The sequence below is a fragment of the Panthera uncia genome, chromosome D1 (assembly GCF_023721935.1).
Source record: "Panthera uncia isolate 11264 chromosome D1, Puncia_PCG_1.0, whole genome shotgun sequence".
NCBI classification, from domain to species: Eukaryota; Metazoa; Chordata; class Mammalia; order Carnivora; family Felidae; genus Panthera; species Panthera uncia.
This window is the reverse complement of record NC_064808.1, coordinates 97,691,608-97,708,692: the sequence shown is the minus strand read 5'-3', so window position 1 is coordinate 97,708,692 and position 17,085 is coordinate 97,691,608. Positions and strand designations below refer to the sequence as shown.

General features: G+C 51.2%; 1 long non-coding RNA gene across 1 annotated transcript; it reads right to left on the bottom strand.

Annotated features, from left to right (window-relative positions):
- Positions 1 to 1,291: 1,291 nt before the first annotated feature.
- On the bottom strand, positions 1,292 to 16,306 carry LOC125915490 (uncharacterized). The gene is made up of 4 exons (XR_007455682.1): positions 16,091 to 16,306; positions 12,973 to 13,092; positions 4,100 to 4,202; positions 1,292 to 2,455 (listed from the first exon to the last, which is right to left on the bottom strand). It is a non-coding gene; the product is annotated as an uncharacterized LOC125915490 (long non-coding RNA).
- Between the last annotated feature and the right edge of the window lie 779 nt (positions 16,307 to 17,085).

Below are 17,085 nucleotides of genomic sequence, written 5' to 3'. Positions count from 1 at the left end.
GCTCCAGCAGGATTATGGATGAGTTCCACAAAGCGGCCCACTTAACCTGAGCATCCTGGTTCCAATCCATTACTTTCTCCACTGGCTCCAGCCTACAATTTGGCCTGGTGTGGAGGGGCGGAGTGTGGGCAGAGAGCCAACAGAGCTCAATTTGAGGAGCTCCCCAAATGCACCTGCCTAGCTTACTTCCCGACAGGTGAGCCTGTTGGGGGTCTGGGCTTATAAGCCCCCAGTGGGCAGAGAATACACAGCTCAAAGTGCCACAGGTCTCTGCTTGGAGGTCCCACTCATGCAGCCTTGCAGATAAACCCAGGAGGTTAGCAGCCCTTCAAGACGTGGAAACTGCCTGACAACCCCCAGCTGGCAGGAAACAGTCAAACCGACTTTAACGATGGCTCCTAAGCCATATCTTTCATTTGCATATCACTGAAAGTCTTGGCTATCTCCTGATTATTTTTTCATGCGTAAACTATTGTCTGAGGGCTGTTATATCCAAAGGTACAAATTGTACAAGACTAAACTCTCACCCTGGTGAAGCTCACAGCTGGGGAAAAAGATAAGAAACATTCTCAGAAGACCACAGCACCAAGGGTGCCTCGGAGGGAAGCACGGCATGAGGGTACAATCACAATGATGGAGGGGTGGAGGTTGTGCTGAGTGATCCAGAGCGGTATCTTAGAAGTAGCAACAGGTAGGCTAGCAATGAGGGCACCCCGGCAGTGGGGTGTCCGAGGGAGGAAGAAGAAAGTGCGGCAAGAATAACATTTGATACATTTAGGGGAGTCAAGGGGGATCCGTCTAGATGGGTAATGTAGGGGCAGAGTATCAAGCACCATGACGGCATAACTGAGGAGCTTGGACATTATGGCAGTCATGAACGTCGTTGTGCAGAAGAGAGGCACGACGACAGGGGTGTGTGGTTAAGAAGGTTACTTTGTGGGATGTGCAGGAAGGGATTAAAGACAAATGGTGTGGCCTTGGAGAAACCAATTAGGAGGCTATGCAGCATAGCAGGGTCTGGAACGAGGGTGGTAACTACCATCTCCAATTTGCAGGAGGGGAGGGTGCGGTGCTGAACCACACGGGCCTCCATGCAGAGGCCCACAGTTGCACAGTTAACTATGGCTGGGTTTCCGCATGAATATCTCTTGACTCCCAACCCAGCTTTGCTCAAGATGATACAACTGGAAGTCGGTTCCCAGCCCTGCTAATATCTCCAGGTGCATGGCTGCCAAGTAAACTAAGCTACAATGGCCTAGGCCCTCATATTTATCCAGATGCTTTCCAGCGCAGAAGGCGGTGAGAACTTTGCCCACTGCATTTGCATCCTACTTAAGTATCTTCAGGGACGTCTGCCCTGCGGGATTAAGAAGGCTGGCTCTCCACCTACTCAGACCCCAATCCCACGTCCAGCAGGAGCCATAGCAGCATGGGAGAAAGACAGAAGACAGGAGCCAGAAAGGCTTAGACTCACACTGTCACCTTCCCACAACCTCAAAGAAGCTACTTGATCTCCCTGAGCTGCACTGTCCTCAAGTAGAAGGTAGGGTTCTCCTATGTAACTTATGGGGTGGTGGGGACAAGAAATGAGATGTGCATATAACAGGGAGATACTGTTGTCATTATCATTGGATTCTTATCGATGTAAGGACTTCCAGACCTAGAAAAAGACCAGGAACATGGCTCCACTGAAAAAGCTTACTACTTCAAAGTAAAGCACCAGAAGAGAAAAGCACAGTACCAGGATCAGAACATAGGTCTGAGGACTGATTTCACTGCTGTGGGCTGTGTGAGTCTGGGCGTGGCAGGACTCACTGGTACCCTCATTCTCCTTTTCTTGCCGGACCCACAGCTTCATGACACTCCCTAGCCTCCCTGCTGTAGTCATAGCAGGTGACTATGTTCTAGCCTATGGAACATGAACAGAGGTGACGCCGCCACTCCCAGGCCCCACCCATAAAAAGCATTATGCATCGACCCCTCACTTGATTTTTCCATGCACCTGCCAAGTCAAGACACTCCAAGCACTCCAAGAATAGCAGAGCCCCAAGAAGGAGCCTGGGTCTCAGAAACATTGCATCAAGCGGGGCATCCTTTCCAGTTCTCATTGAGGAGGGGCATATCTGCAAAACTTTTACGGAACTAACCCACTGAGATTTTGGGGCTGTTTGTGACAGTGATTAGCCCAGCCTGACTCATTCACCTGGCAAGCTGCTCACCTTCCCTGAGCCCCAGACTCCTCATCTATAAGATAAGCATACTAATACCCGTTCCAGTTACATGACAAGGTGAGCGTGATGATAGAAATGACATAACAAAGGAGGAAGCACTTAGGCAAAAAGCCAAGGATTTACTCACGTCAATCATCACCACTGTTGGCACACAGCAGTCCACCCCTCACATCGTGTCATGTCCTGAGCCCCTCCCACGGCTCATCTTGGGCTTCAACCACCGGCTGAGTGAGGACAAGAACACATCAGGTGATACACGTCGGAATTAGCTACACTAGACCTCTTAGTCTCTTCCAGAGAAAAACTTCAATTACCTTCCCTACATCCCCATGCCCTCATTTCCCCACCTCAAACGCATCCATCAGTGTTCTTATCTTGCTGGGTGGACCAAGGACAGGTGTGTGACTGGTCCTCCTGAAGCCATTCCACCCCGAGTCGGGGGTTAGCCAGACACCCCTGACTCACCTTTGTAGCCAAGATGCCACCAGGCACTTTCTCCCCACATTTGATGTTTTATTGCAAAAGCCATTAGGTCCCCCACCTCCTTAAGGCAGAAAGTTGAGAGTAGACACACAGTTCACTGGAAAAGGCACCAGTGCAGCTCGAAAAGGTAACCATGCAGATGAAAGTGCATGTACCCCTGTCTGTGCAAGTGTGTGTAAGGAGTGCATGTGTGTGTATCTATGTGGATGTGTTTGAGGGTGTACATGCATGTGCATTTGAGGAGTGCATATGGATGTTTGTTTCACGGCTCTGTGTGTGTGTGTGTGTGTGTATGTGTGCATCTGTATGGATGTGTCTGAGGTGCTCGTGCATGCAAGTTTGTGTGTCTGTCTACATATGCAGGTACATGAGTATGTGTGTCTGGGGATGGGAGGTGGTAGAGACGGCAGGCAAAGGGGCCACCGTTAGGTAGGTTCTTCCAGCATCATTTCTAGTGGAGAATTGACGGCAACTACAGGGAATGTCATAATTGTTAGGAAAATTCTGGATCTCCCCTTCCATATCCTTTTCCCCTGAACATTTTAGAATGGACACTTTTGGGCGCCTGGGTGGCTCAGTCGGTTAAGCGTCCGACTTCAGCTCAGGTCATGATCTCGCGGTCTGTGGGTTCGAGCCCCGCGTCGGGCTCTGTGCTGACAGCTCAGAGCCTGGAGTCTGTTTCAGATTCTGTGTCTCCCCCTTTCTCTGACCCTCCCCTGTTCATGCTCTCCTCTGTCTCAAAAACTAAGTAAATGTTAAAAAAAAAATTAAAACAAAAAAAAATAGAATGGACACTTTTTTTTTCCCACCATGCCCTGAAGAAGACAGAATCTTCTTAGGATTCACCTGCTCTCTCGTGCGCTCACCAAACATCGTCTGGCCCTCCCTGCACCAGGAGCCTGCACCCCTGGGTCCATCCACCCTTCCCTTTCCAGCTCTGCTTCAAAGAACAGTGTGCAAGAGAATTGTCTCTGGAACAAAGAAAGCCAGGAGGCCGTTGTGGGGGAGGCAGGGAGGGGGAAGGCTGCAGCCTCTTCTGGGCAGGGAGGAGGACAGAGCTGGGTGGGGGCCAAGGCCTCAACTTTGGTGGGGGAGCTGTAGAGGAGGCTCTCAATTCTCAGCCCTGCAGGGAGCCCGGGAGACACATTCTGGCATGGCAGGGCTGCAGGGTTAGGAACAAGCCCCTGACACAAGGGGTTTGCACAGGCGCACAAAGGGAAAGAATATCAGAGGAGATGAAACCATACAAATTTCGGGTAATAGAAAGAGAGGAAAGAGATGTGCGTGTGGCCTGGGTCTCGGCTCAGAAAGGTCGATTCCAAGAAGACGCTGCTCAACTTTATATTACTTTTCAGAAAGCCAGTGAGCTGAAAAATAACTCTCACCTTTTTTTTTATATTATTATTCGTTTCTTCTTCACATTGTTTTGTGCATCTCGGTTGTTCATTTCTCCCCGGCCTGATTTCATTTGGAGATTTGGCCTGGAGCCTGGAGGGGAAGACAGTCCTTCTTTTCAGAATGCATTTATTTCAAACCCTCAGCAGCCTCTCCTGGGTCTGCCCCTGTCCGATCTTGGGGTGTGGGGTGTGGATGGGGTGGGGGCAGGCCCTCTCCTCTGGTTCATAGAAGTCTGCACGTTGTTTGTGGACAGATGTGTGTGTGCACACGTGTGTGTGGGTTTGGGTGGAGGTGAGTGTTTATGAAAGGGCACACATGTGAGTCTGCACGCATGTGGGAATGCACACGTGTGGGCTTTTGAGTGGCTGTGAGGGTTACCACGAGTGTGAGCTTGTGGGGTCGCGTGTGTGTATGTGTGTGTGTGTATGGGCGTGCGAGTGCAGGCGTGGGCCCAGGAGCCCCTCCAGGTGGGAGGGACCTACAAAGCTGGATTTTCTGTTTCCCTGGAGTCTGCAGTGGCAGAGGCTGGTTCCTTCACCTTTCACCAAGCTCAGCGAGCCACAGATGTTGTTTGAACCAGGGAAAATGTCAGCCCCCAGGAGGAGCCCAGCTTTAACTCAGAGTGAGCCCCTAGGACGCGAGGCAGTGTATTCTGGGTATTGTGCTTTGGATCTATTTGCATTTGCTCTTTCCAGTGACTCTGGGCTGGTGGGTGGGTGTGAAGGAAGGGGCTTCTCCTCGGTACCCCCCGCCCCTCCCAGATCCCGGCCTCCTGGTGAGGCTGATACCAGAGGAGGCAAAGGAGTTGCTCTAACAAGCATCCTAATCAACCCCCGACGTCACCCCCGCTCCCAAAGCAACCTAGAAGGATTCCTCCTGAACCAAAGAGCTGTCAACTGGGTCTCGGGGGGAGGCCTCGTAGCCAAAGCTGGGTTTTCCAGTGTTCATGATGCCCCCGGCAGGCGCCTCTGAAAATAGCCTCTCTTGTGCAAGACAGCCTGCCCTGTGGGGCGGGTGGCAGAGCAACTGAGCTTTGCTGGAGACAGAAAAGTGGACAATACAAATGTTCTTACCCCCTTCGTCACCAGCCCTACAGGTAGGGAGTCAGTCAGATGGAACCCTCCCAAGGGAGAACCCCACAGACCGTGCAGAAGACACAGAGGCCCTAGGGCCACGCGCCTCTGGGGCCCTGGTTCATTAGGACCACCCCCACTGTTTCACTATTTAGGCAAATGATGAAACTCTGGCTCAGAGAGGCTAAGTTACTTATCTGGGGGCACACAGTCACTACGCGAAAGAGCTGAGTGGCTTCTCATCACGTGGGCAACTGACACGCAGGGCTCACCACCCCTGGACCAGGCAAGCTGCCGGGAGGAGACAGAGCCCAAAGAGAGCGACGAGAAGTACTTTACGCTTGGGTTCTACTGGGTCACAAGCAGATCCAGGTCCTGCCCCAGGCATGTCTGGTGCCTGGTGAAACAAGACCTACGTGGGACTGTGGGAGCACTGGTATCTAGGCCGAAGCTCCCTTCTTGTTCACTACTGGATTTTTGTCATCCATCTACATCCGCTGAGCCCTGCAGGAGGCAGTGGGCTGGAAAGAGAAGAGGCCGTGTGACCATGTTTCAGTCACTTAGACTCTCGGCACCTGCAAAATGATGATGCGGGTGGATGCCTCACTCACAGGGCTGGTGTGGAGTTTGAATGCACTGATAGGTGTGGAAATAATTCACGTGATGCCTGGCACGTGACAGTATTCAGATTGGGTCCATTTCCCTTTTGCTATGATGGGCGGGGAGCTTGAAAGTTCCCACAAGCGCCCACAGGTGGGCTCAGCCAGTAAACCCTGCCCTGGTTACCACCTCCACCGGGGGAAGCTGGGGCATGGCAGCTGTGAATCTGGCTCATTCCAGGTGGTGCCCTGATCTAAGGGGGGGGGGGGGGGGGGGGGGGGTCCCTGGCTCCCCCTCCCTCTCTGTGCTGATTCTGTCGAGTTACAGAGCAGGGGTAACTGCTGCCCTCCCTTTCCTCTTTGTTCAGGACCAGAAGCAATTGACTGGCAATAGCAGAAAGGTTCTGCTTTGCCTTAGAGAAAGTCTGGGAGAGGGGACACCCTGTAGGAACCCCGCCTCTTCCTTAGCACCCTAGACCTCCGACTCCCAAACATGAGTCTTCCCCTTGGCAGAGACTCCCCAACATTTGTGGATAATAATAACTGACATTTTTCAGCGCTTTGCAGTTGAAAAGCATCTTCACAACAGAGCGTGATAAGGAGTGTGGGCCTGGGCAGCAGAGAACCTAGGCTGTACTGCCAGGGTCTATGTAAAGCCGGTGCCCTGATACCAACCCAGAGGGATGTTTCAGGATTCAGGGAGGTAAGAGATGCATACGTGTAATCCAGGAGCCTAATTCACCTAAAATAAACATGCTAGCCCTGTGTGACCTTGTACAAATTGCCTTAAACCCTCTGTGTCTCAGTTCCCTTATTTGCAAAATGAGGCTGATCATAGTATCCACCTGATAGGGTTAAATGTGTATTAGATGAGGATTAATGGGGATTAAGTGAGTTAATATTAATAACACACTTAGAATAGTACCTGCTGCATAATGAGCGCTCAGTGAAATATAAATATAGTCCTTTCTGGGATTATTGTACCACCACAGCTACCTTTTGCAGTAAGAACATTGTTAGTCCATTTCATAGATGGAGAAACTGAGGGGCTAAGTCACTGGCCCATGACTTGAACTCCAGACTATTTTTTAAAGTTTATTATTTTTGAGAGACAGAGAGAATATGAGCAGGGGAGGGGCAGAGAGAGAGAGGGAGACACAGAATCTGAAGCAGGCTCCAGGCTCTGAGCTGTCGGCACAGAGCCCGACACGGGGCTTGAACCCACGAACTGAGAGATCATGACCTGAGCCTAAGTCAGACGCTTAACTGACTGAGCCACCCAGCCCCCCTCCCACTTTTTTTTAATGTTTATTTATTTTTGAGAGAGAGAGAGCATGAGTGGAGGAAGGGCAGAGAGAGAGGGAGACACAAAATCCAAAGCAGGTTCCAGGCTCTGAGCTGTCAGCACAGAGCCAGATGTGGGGCTTGAACTCACCAACTCTGAGATCACGACCTGAGCCAAAGTCCTATGTAACCCAATGAGCCACCCAGATGCCCCTTGAACGCTAGACTCTCTGATGTCAAGTGAGGGTTCCTTGCACTCCTCTGGCCTCAGCAGTTTTGGCCGCTTCTCCTCTGTGGCTAGACTGTCCAGGGGACCCTGGCCTCCCTTGGTGTCCCTCTCAGCCCAGCTTCAGACAGCCTCTCTCTCCTTCCTGCCTTCCCACAGAGTGGGGGTGGCTCAGGCTTTCTCCCCAGACAAGGGAGCAGCCTCAGAAGAGCTGGGCCCTCAGGCTCCCGCCCTTTGGGTTTTCCAGAAAGTCTGGTATGCCCAATCCTCCTCTGACTTCTGTCCTTTGGTCCTTTCAGAGGCTGTGGAGTCACAGCCCTCACTACATGCGGGCCTGTGTTGGGGGCGGGGCACGTGGGCCAGTGAGTTCTCTCTCCTCAGTGCCCCTCCAGGCACCCAGCTGCAGCTAGGACCGCTGTGAGGGCCTGGATGATTCGGTGCCTCCCTGAACCGCCTGCGTGCACCCCCAGCACACACGGGCACTCGCGCACAGCCCTACACAGAGGAGATGATCAAGCGCAAAGAGTCCTCGTGTGCTACTTTATATGGCAAATAATTGAGCCGTACCCTTGTGGTCTCAGTGAGGAGTTTCATCCATATTCATGCCTCGCGTTTCCTGTGGAAACGAACACGCAGACATTCCAGCACAACAGTGGGTGCAAGAAATCTCAAGCACTAATTCAGTCCCCCCACTACCCATACCGCCAGAGCCGAGTTAGATAGCCATCTAACCAGCAGGGAGGCAGCCTGCTCTGTGCTGGGGACTTGTCCTCCTGTCTCTGTCCCACTCTCCCACTCTCTGGCTTTGCTGTCTTCTTCCTTCCTTTCCTTTTAGGTCTTCTTGGTCCCCTGCCCCTCTTCCCTTCCCTCTCCTTCCATATGGCCTCCCCTCCGTCCAGCCTTCCCCTGCCGGCTCCTCTCTGCCTTTCCTGCCTTCCAGGCCTCCTGCCACCGTGGCCAAACGTGCCTCCCCAGAGCCTACAGGTTCACTTTCCTCGTCTAGTTATGATGGGGTGGGGGTGCTGGGAAGCTGGTTTGGAGAGTGCGTGTCTGTGAATACCAAGCATGTTAATAGGTTAAAGTAAATCTAAAGTAACATTTGAAAGCAGAGAGATGAAAGCAGATCACAGGCCAAAGATCAAACAATCTAGAGCCACTTCTAAGCCTTTTACAGCTGGAGATTATTAGCATTTGAAAGTGAAGAGCATTACAGGGAGAGAGGGGGAAAAAAAAGTCGGAAGGAATTTTTGTTGTGGAGATAAAAACTGAAATAAATGACAGTGGAAAGCGAGAACTAGAAAGAGGCTGACTTATTTTAAAACCACATTAAGACAGTGGGGGAGGGGGGATACCGATGGCTATATTTTTAGCTCCTCAACCCGCATCTGGGCTCCGTGCGGAGGTCTGCAGCCCTCCCCGGCCTTCTGGAGGTAGGAAAGAGGTTTCCGGTGCCCACTGACATCCCCTTCCCTCCAGCTGAGACAGAAGGCCTGCTCTGGGAAGGGGGTGTGGTAAGGGGACAGTGGGAAGGGCTTGGGGCTGGAGCCAGATCCTTCCTCTTTGCTGCCAGGCACCCAGGACCCCTCGCCCGCCCCTCTCTAGGGGGCATCCAGCCAGTCTCCATAATGCTCCAACGTTCGAATTGGTGGAATCAAGGGATTGTCCACCTGTGAGGTTTTTTTTTTTTTTCTGCCATCACAGGTATGACCCTCCCCACCACATCTGATCATCTGATAACCCCCATTCAGACCCAGGCTCCTCATTTTTCAGAGGAGGAGACTGAGGACCTCCTCCCCACATCCAGTGCGATAGATACCGCTAAATAAGAGAACGTATAAAACCTCCCATCCTCCACACTTTTAATGTAGTCAGTATTTTCTAAGAACCAAGTATGAGTTAGGCATGCTGCTAAGTGCAGGGAAAAGTGTTGAACAAAGCAGGCAGAATCCCTACCTATGGGGCTCTTGAAATCTTGTGTGAGGGGGCAGATATTAACTAAAAGCTTCAGGCTAAACATAGTGGATTGATCACCATTTTTTTTTTTATCACTGTTCCCTCCTGAAATCACACTAACGTGAAATTCAAGTCACTGGAAACCGACCAGGAAAAGGCAAGTGGGAAAGATGTCTGAGGCATAGGACAAATGTTAGCAAATGGAAGAGTGACAACTGACTTAATAGAGGGAGGAAATGTAAATGACCCTGTCTGCAGGGAAATTTCCCTGGAAAAAGAGATGTGGCCTCTGGGGACTGCCCTCCACCCCAGTCCTAAGGAAGCAGGGGCCTGAGGCACAGCAGAAGCTGGGACGGGGCTAAACAGGGGCACTGGTTAGACCTCCAGGACCCCTCCATTGCCTGTGCAGTCAGGGAAGCAGCCTTCTCCTCAACGGTGAGCAGGGAGCCAGCAGGTGAGGGACCAGCCACCCTCTGAAGAAACTGAACCAGAGAGCACTGGGCTCAGGGACCCATGTGCATTGACAGATGAGAGTAAAGTATCGGCACTGGGCATAAAACAGGATGTTTAGGTTAAATTCTGCATCTTGAACAGTGAGATCCTCACTCTCCATTCCCAACTGAGCATTCATAATGGCAACAGCCTGGATATCCCTGAACTTCCATCCCTCACCCCTGCCGGAGTCACCGCTGACAGAGTCAAGAGAATTCTTCTCTGGAAAAACTGAATGGACAAAGAGGGTAAAGGGCAATACTGAGTGTCCCCTGAAGAAAAAGCCAGCGCCCTATCCATTCCCTCTGTGGTGAATCCCACCAGTAAACAGGACCCAGCCGTGCCCATAGAGCTGCCAATCAGGTGTTTTCTAATGACTTACAATCTTAAATATGGGCAACTGAGGATCACCAGACATTCTAGGAAAGCCTCCACCATTAAGACCAGACAAGAAAATAGGAAGAAAAAAAAAAAAAAAAAAAGGAACTCTGAAGAAACAGACAAGGTCAGAAATAGAAAAAAAAACTTCAAAAATATATATAATCAATATTCTCAGAGAGATAAAAGCAGACCTTTCACCTGAAATAAAGTGGGAGAAAGATGGATGGATAGATAGATAGATAGATAGATAGAAACTATAAGCATATACAGATACCATATATAAAATCAAAGCACAGAGAAAAGCTCTTGGCTATTAAAAATGATAGCAAAATTTCAGAATTCAATAAGAGGTCTGAAAGATAAAATAGAGGACATTTCCCCCAAAGTGGAACAGAAAGAAAGAGAATAAGAGAAAGACAGATAATGGGAGAGAAAATGAGAACACTAAGGATCAGTTCAGAAGGTCCCGCATTTGACCGTTGGAAATTCTAGAAAGGTTTAGAGAAAATGGACGGGATAATTATCAAAGAAATAATAGAAGAAAATTTCCCCATACTGAGAGATGTTGGTTTCCAGAATGAAGGGTCATTAAAGGTCCAAGGCATATGATCGTGACGTTTCAGACACCAGAGATGAGAGGCTCCTAAAAGCTTCGAGAAAGGGAGCAGCAGGGAGCCACCCTCAAGAGACTGGAGGGCAGTCTCCCTGGAAAAAAAAATAATAAAAGTAAGTTATAGATTATTTGATACACTAGCTCATAAGACAAATAAAAGCAACAGAGGTTTCCCAGTTCCGTTGAATCATAAAGAAAAAATTATGAGACAGGTACAGAAAAGCAAGTCAAAAATGAGGAAAAGCATAAAGTTGCACAAGAAAGGAAACATAATCAGCATTGAGTACAGTACTGTCTCAGGAGTGAACCGTTTTTACTTACTCTTTTGTAAGAAGAGTATTGATTTAATTTTTTAAAGTGTGATGTAAGTATATTATGGGAACTGAAAGTTATGAGCTAAGACTCGTGCCATAATAAGAAACCGCTAGACAAGGTCAAAAATAGTTCTGTCAGAAAAGAGAGTGGAAAAAAAAAGAAGAAAGAACAGTAGCCACCTGCTTTATGTGGGTAGCAGTCAGTACTTACCAAGAAGGTGCGTAAGGAAACTCCCCAGGGGAACGGTAAAGGTCTGACTAAGGGTCATAGTTTGGTTTGGTTACATAGTTGTATGCCTAGGTCTAAACTCATGGATTGCTACACCGGAGATCCGCACATTTCATTGCACGTAAAATCTATTTCAAAAGGGGGAAAAAAGGAACCACCAGCAAATAGTGAATTCTAATGATACGCTTGGTGGAGTGTTTAAGGATGAAATGTACTTACATCCGCAACCCACTTGGAAATGCACGGAAAGGTAAGATGGAATGATGGGTGGGTAGAAGGATGGAAAATTAAAAAGTTATGTGATAGAACAAATGTAACAAAATGTTAAGGGTAGAGTCTAGATGGTGGTGGGTTTATGGGTATTTGCCATAAATTATTTCAACTTTGGTATGCATCTGAAAATTTTTGTAATAAAATGTTGGGGGAAAAGTAGAAGCTGGGTATATTATTTGGGTGAAGGGCAAGGAGAAACAGCCAAGAGTTTAAAGTGGTTATCTCTGGAGGGTGGGAGGGATGTGATCAGGGCCAGCTGCCTGCCATGAAAAATCTCTTGACATAATTTGATTTTTAAATTCTGTGTATGTATTCCTTTGGCTTAAAAAAAACTAATTTAAAAAAGGAAAAGAATGGCGTATTTACTGATAAGTATTTTAAAATATGAAATGTATTTGCAAAAGAAAAGTATACAATTTAATAATTTGTGGAAGACAAGAACAAGATGCCAGGGCAGTGAGAGGGAAGCAGGGTACTCCTCAAGGCTGTGAGTTGGGGAAGGCCTCTCTGAGCCCCAGGAGGTGGGGTTTCAGGCAAAGGGAAGAACATCACAAAGGCCCAAGAAAGCCAGTGATCCTTAGTGTAAGGGAGAAGGAGGAGGAGGAGGAGGGGGAGGAGGAAGGGGAAAAGGGGGAGGAGGAAGGGGAGGAGGAAGGGGAGGAGGAGGGGGAGGAGGAGGGCGAGGAGGAGAGGAGGAGGAAGAAGGGGAGGGGGAGGGGGAGGGGGAGGAGGAGGGGGAGGAGGAAGGAGAGGGGGAGGAGGAAGGGGAGGGGGAGGAGGAGGAAGAGTGAGAGGAGGAAGGGGAGGGGGAAGAGGAAGGGGAGGGGGAGGAGGAAGGGGAGGGGGAGGAGGAAGGGGAGGGGGAGGAGGGGGGAGGGGGAGGAGGAGGAGGAAGAGGAGGAGGGGAAGGAGGAAGGGGAGGAGGAAGGGGAGGAGGGGGAGGAGAAGGGGAGGAGGAGGAAGAGGGGGAGGGGGAGGAGGAGGAAGACGGGGAGGAGGAGGAGCAGGGGAGGACAATGGGCCACCTCCATGTTTTCAAGCTCCAGGTAGAAAGCCCCGGGGTGACCAGCAGGACTCAAAGCAGAGGAGGGTTCATAGGCTCTTTGCTTAACTGTAATTGCTGCCTTTTTGTCTTCCCACAGTTAGGCTCTCTTTTTATAATGCCTGTGCTATGGAAACTGAGGGAAGGTTTTCAGGCCCGAGTTACAAAGGTCAGAGAGGGGGCAACAAGACCTTGGCCAGTGCACTTGGGGGTGAGGGCTCCAAGGGGGAAGGTCACTGCATCTGGCCCCAGCCTCCCACCTGCACCACCCCAGCCTTCGGGTCCCCTCTTGTGTGTGTTTAACGTTGGAGGTCCCGCAGTTTGTTGGTAAGCAGGGTGAAAGGTGCCTCACACATGTCCTCCCACAACTCAGAGACTCACCATACGCAGTAGTGTTAGGCGCAGACCCAGGGACGTGTGTGCCCTTGCTCTTGAACGAGACCCAGGTCCTCATCCCAGCAGCACTTCACGGGCCCCTTTCTCAGCCTGGATTGGAAGAAGCTGGGGGTGGACACAGGGCATCCTAGCGTGAGGCAGCTGAATTTAAAAAGCAAAGCGCAGGGCACTTGGGGGAGAAACTAGGCTGAATCACGCTGCCAGAGCAGAATTTTCCCGTCAGGAAAGTGGAAGGGACTGGGGAATTGGGGGCCCTCCTAGGAATAAGGAAACGCTGGGGACAGAGGCAGCGAAGCTGCTAACCCTTGGGAAAGGGACTCAGAAGGGTCTGAGTGGACTGCCAGCTTGTTGGAAGAACTTCAGCTGGAGCCCGGAGAGCAGATGCCCAGAGTCCAGGAGCCTGGCGTGAGAGACAGCCATGCACCTCTGGCTGGCAGGTGCCCGCCCCTGGTGACAGTGAATGGCACGGAGCAGGGATGCCCAGGGCTCTGGCACAGAGCCGGCAGCTGCTACTGCTGAGGTTTTTATGCTAATGCCACTTGTCAAGCCGTCAGGGCTCGGGGCAGCTGGACTTGACAGGGAGGCAGCTGGGTCCCCTGGGTTTTGCTTCCCCTGAGCCTTGCCCAGGTCCTCAGAGGTGTCCAGCGAGGAGAGCTGGAGGAGGAGGAGCAGAGGATGGAGGGCTGGGGCCTACAGAGAGGAGGGGCGCCATGGGGTCTCCCCAGGGCCACATAAGAGGAAACCCCCCAAAGCCCACCCACTCTAAAGCAGGAGCCCGATAGCCAGAATGGAGGGCACCTCTGGGTTTTCCCAGTGGGAGGGGAGCAGAGGATTCACTCTCCATCAATTATTCAGCCCGGAGGACCCCGCATAGAGGGCAACAAGTTGTAGCCCAAAGAGCACAGGGCAGGGGGGACTAAGACCTGGGTCCCAGCCTGGTTCTGTCTCTCACTGTGTGACTCTGGCCCAGTAACTGCACCTCTGTGGACTCCAGCTTCTTCCTCTGTAAAGTGATTGAGAGGGTGGTGGTTTCGAGGCACTCATCTATTTAGCATACAGGCACTCAATACTCCTCGTGTGCCCGGCACCGTGTGAGATGAGATCCAGGCGAATAAACACAGCCTCTGACTTCCCATAGACCTGCGTTCTGGGAGGGAGGAGGGGGCATTCTTCACATCTCACGGTCCAGGACTTGGGTGCAAGGTATGCAGGGCATCCCGGGCTAGGGCGTCCCTCACAGGACGCGAGACAGAAGTAGAGGCTGTGATCTCCACCCCAGTGCACGCGAGGAGCCCAACCAGCAAGATTCTTGGAAATTTACTTTCAAAGCTGTGTGGCAGGTGCAATCTGCAAGGAAATAGGCTTTCTGCCTTTTTCCAAGAGAGGCTGGGAGCATACGTGGCGTGAACAAGCATCGAACACGGAGTCTGGAGACCCATTCCTAGGCCTCAGGAGCTGTGTGACCACGGGCACGGACTCTCCCTGTCTCTGAGTTTCCACTTTTTCCTTGGTAAAATGGGATCTATCCATCTTGAGAACCTGCTGCTTGTAATGCACAGCACGCTTGCTGACCCATTTCAGGAAGGTAGTCCTACCCATGAGGCTGCCTGGTTCCTAAGGGTGGAGCCAGCCAGTGGGCCACAGCAAGTGGAACCCCCACGCATGCCTGATGGGTGTGAATGTGTGCTTCCTCATCACCAGCCGGCCATCCACCAGCATTCCCCGAGACATGTGGGCACGTTTCCTGTAATTGGTTTATGGACGGTTCTCTCAGCATTGTGTCTGGCCATAAAATATGCTCACTTAATAGTCTCCAAGGAACTGCCAGGCCTTCCAGCTATAACTCGGAGCCCCCAGCCCCTCCTGCCTGGCCTGACACCTTGTTTGGTGAATCTGATTTGATTTTGATCTTAAATCTGCCCTAAATGTCTCTGAGCCGTAGCCACAGGAAGGGTGGGAGTGGGGAAAAGGAGGATGGTTGTTGAGAATTATGACCCAGGCCCATTAGGAAGGGTTGACCGCTCTGCACAGCCCCTTCTAAATCACGCCCGTGAAGAATGTCACCGCATCCTGAGCAGGCCTCTAGCTGGCAGGCAGAAACAGCGGCTGGGAGGGCGGAAGGAAGGGACTCTCTTGGCCTGGCCTACATCTGCTCTGTGCTCAGGGCCCCCAGTGTCCTTCCTGTGCCTTTCTGTGGCTGCTGTGGCCTGGACACCCGTTCTCAGTCTGTCCAACAATTTTCTCCTCCTTTTGTAGGACTCCAAGAAGCTGGTGCCCGAAAGGTAGCTTGCCGTAGTGGGTGGGAACCTCGTGGTGATGGGCGTAGAAAGTACACGGATGACAGTGCTTGCATGTGAGGGTGAGAGCCACTGGGATGCTCCTATGGCCTCACCTCCTGTTCTCTGAGGAAGGGGTCGTGAAGAAAGATGGGGAGCGGAGTTGCTACTGGCTCCCTCGCCCAGCAGCCTGGGCCGCACCAGCTGTTAGCCGGTGGAGGGCCTCGGTCACGTCTGTTTGCAGAGAGCACAGCATTCTGACTCCAGGAACTCATTCACGCTTTGTAACTCTGCTGTAACATCTCCTCCTCGCCACAGTCGATCCCTCCCTCCTCTCTTTCCTCTGAGCATTAGAGTGAAATAAAAAGACAGTACGGTGGCTGAGACCCCGAGCTCGGAAGTCAGACTGTCTAGATTTGAATCAAGATTTCACCACTCACTGTGTGACCTTGGACCATTACATAACCTCTCTGTGCCTCAGTTTCCTTAACTATTAATTGCAGGACAATGAGAGTACACACCTCTCAGGATCAATGTGAGATTTATCCACATACAGCTCTCAGAGCAGACCTTGGCACATTTCACCTGCTATTCCTTTTGTTTGTTAGTATTCCCTGGGGTGTGTGGCTGGGGGTAGTGGGGCTCAGGAATGACACTGAATGTTCACTTCCAGTAGACCATGTCTTCCCTATGTGTCCAAGGCCTGGGATGAATGGATGAATGAATGGATGGATGGATGAATGGATGAATGAATGAATGAATGAATGAATATCAGTGAGCATGGGAGTGTGGGGGATGAAAAGACCCCAACGTTCCACAGTACTTACCTTCTAGTTGGGCAGCGAGGACAGCCATCACAGGGAGAATGTTCCATGGGCCAGTCTGGCAGCAGGAACTTAGAGGTAGATCTCAGGTGGCCACCAGCACCAGAAGTTCTGGAAAGGAGTGATGAGTTGTCTGAGGTTAGGGAGAGTCTAGATACCCCCAAACATCCCTGCCCTGTAGGGACCACTTATGGGGCAAGGGAGTGCAAGGCCACGACTCACTGAATTTTCCCTCAGCTGACCCTCCCAAGCTTTGACTCATGGTTAAGATTTCCTAGGTGACTTTGGTTCCTGAGTATTAACCAAAGGATCTTTTAGTGTTAGCTGCTAGGGATTTGAAAAAGTCATAAAGCCATGATTTTTTTTTTTCCTTAGAACTAGAGGGGGTTGAGGAATGAACATTTTTACCAGCGATTTGATAGCGGGGAAACTAACACTCAGAGAGTCGAAATGGTTTTCCTAAGTCAGCTGAGCTTATCTCCCAAATGTGTCCCTTTATTTCTTGTCACTGAATCCCTGTCCTCACCACTGGTAGAGAGGAACAGAAATCACTTTTCCAGTTTTAGGGAACTGAACGTAAGAGCTGAGACCCAGATTGCCGAGAGGCTTACCCCAAGCCACCCTGCAAGTCAGCAACCGAATCGGCCAAACCAGGGGTTCTGACCCAAAGGTGAGCTGCTCTGCTGCCTGCCTGCCCCGACTCCCCGCTATCCGGAACACTCTGATCCAAGGCAACTGGGGCCTCCTGGAGCTGAGTGCGGTGCCGGCAAAGATGTTCCTGCTCTGGGTGGAGGGGAGCCGTCCCCCCACCCCCCCACACACACCCATGGAGCACCTGCAGGGAAGCCGGCTTTCCGAACCACCCTTTGTCAGCTGCTCCTCTAAGCAGAACACACGGCGCGCAGCCTGAGAAGGAGCCTTGAGCGCCAGGGAGGCTCCAAGTCAGTATCAAGAGGATTTTCATAAACACAACTGTCTGTGTCTGGGCAGCCATGTGG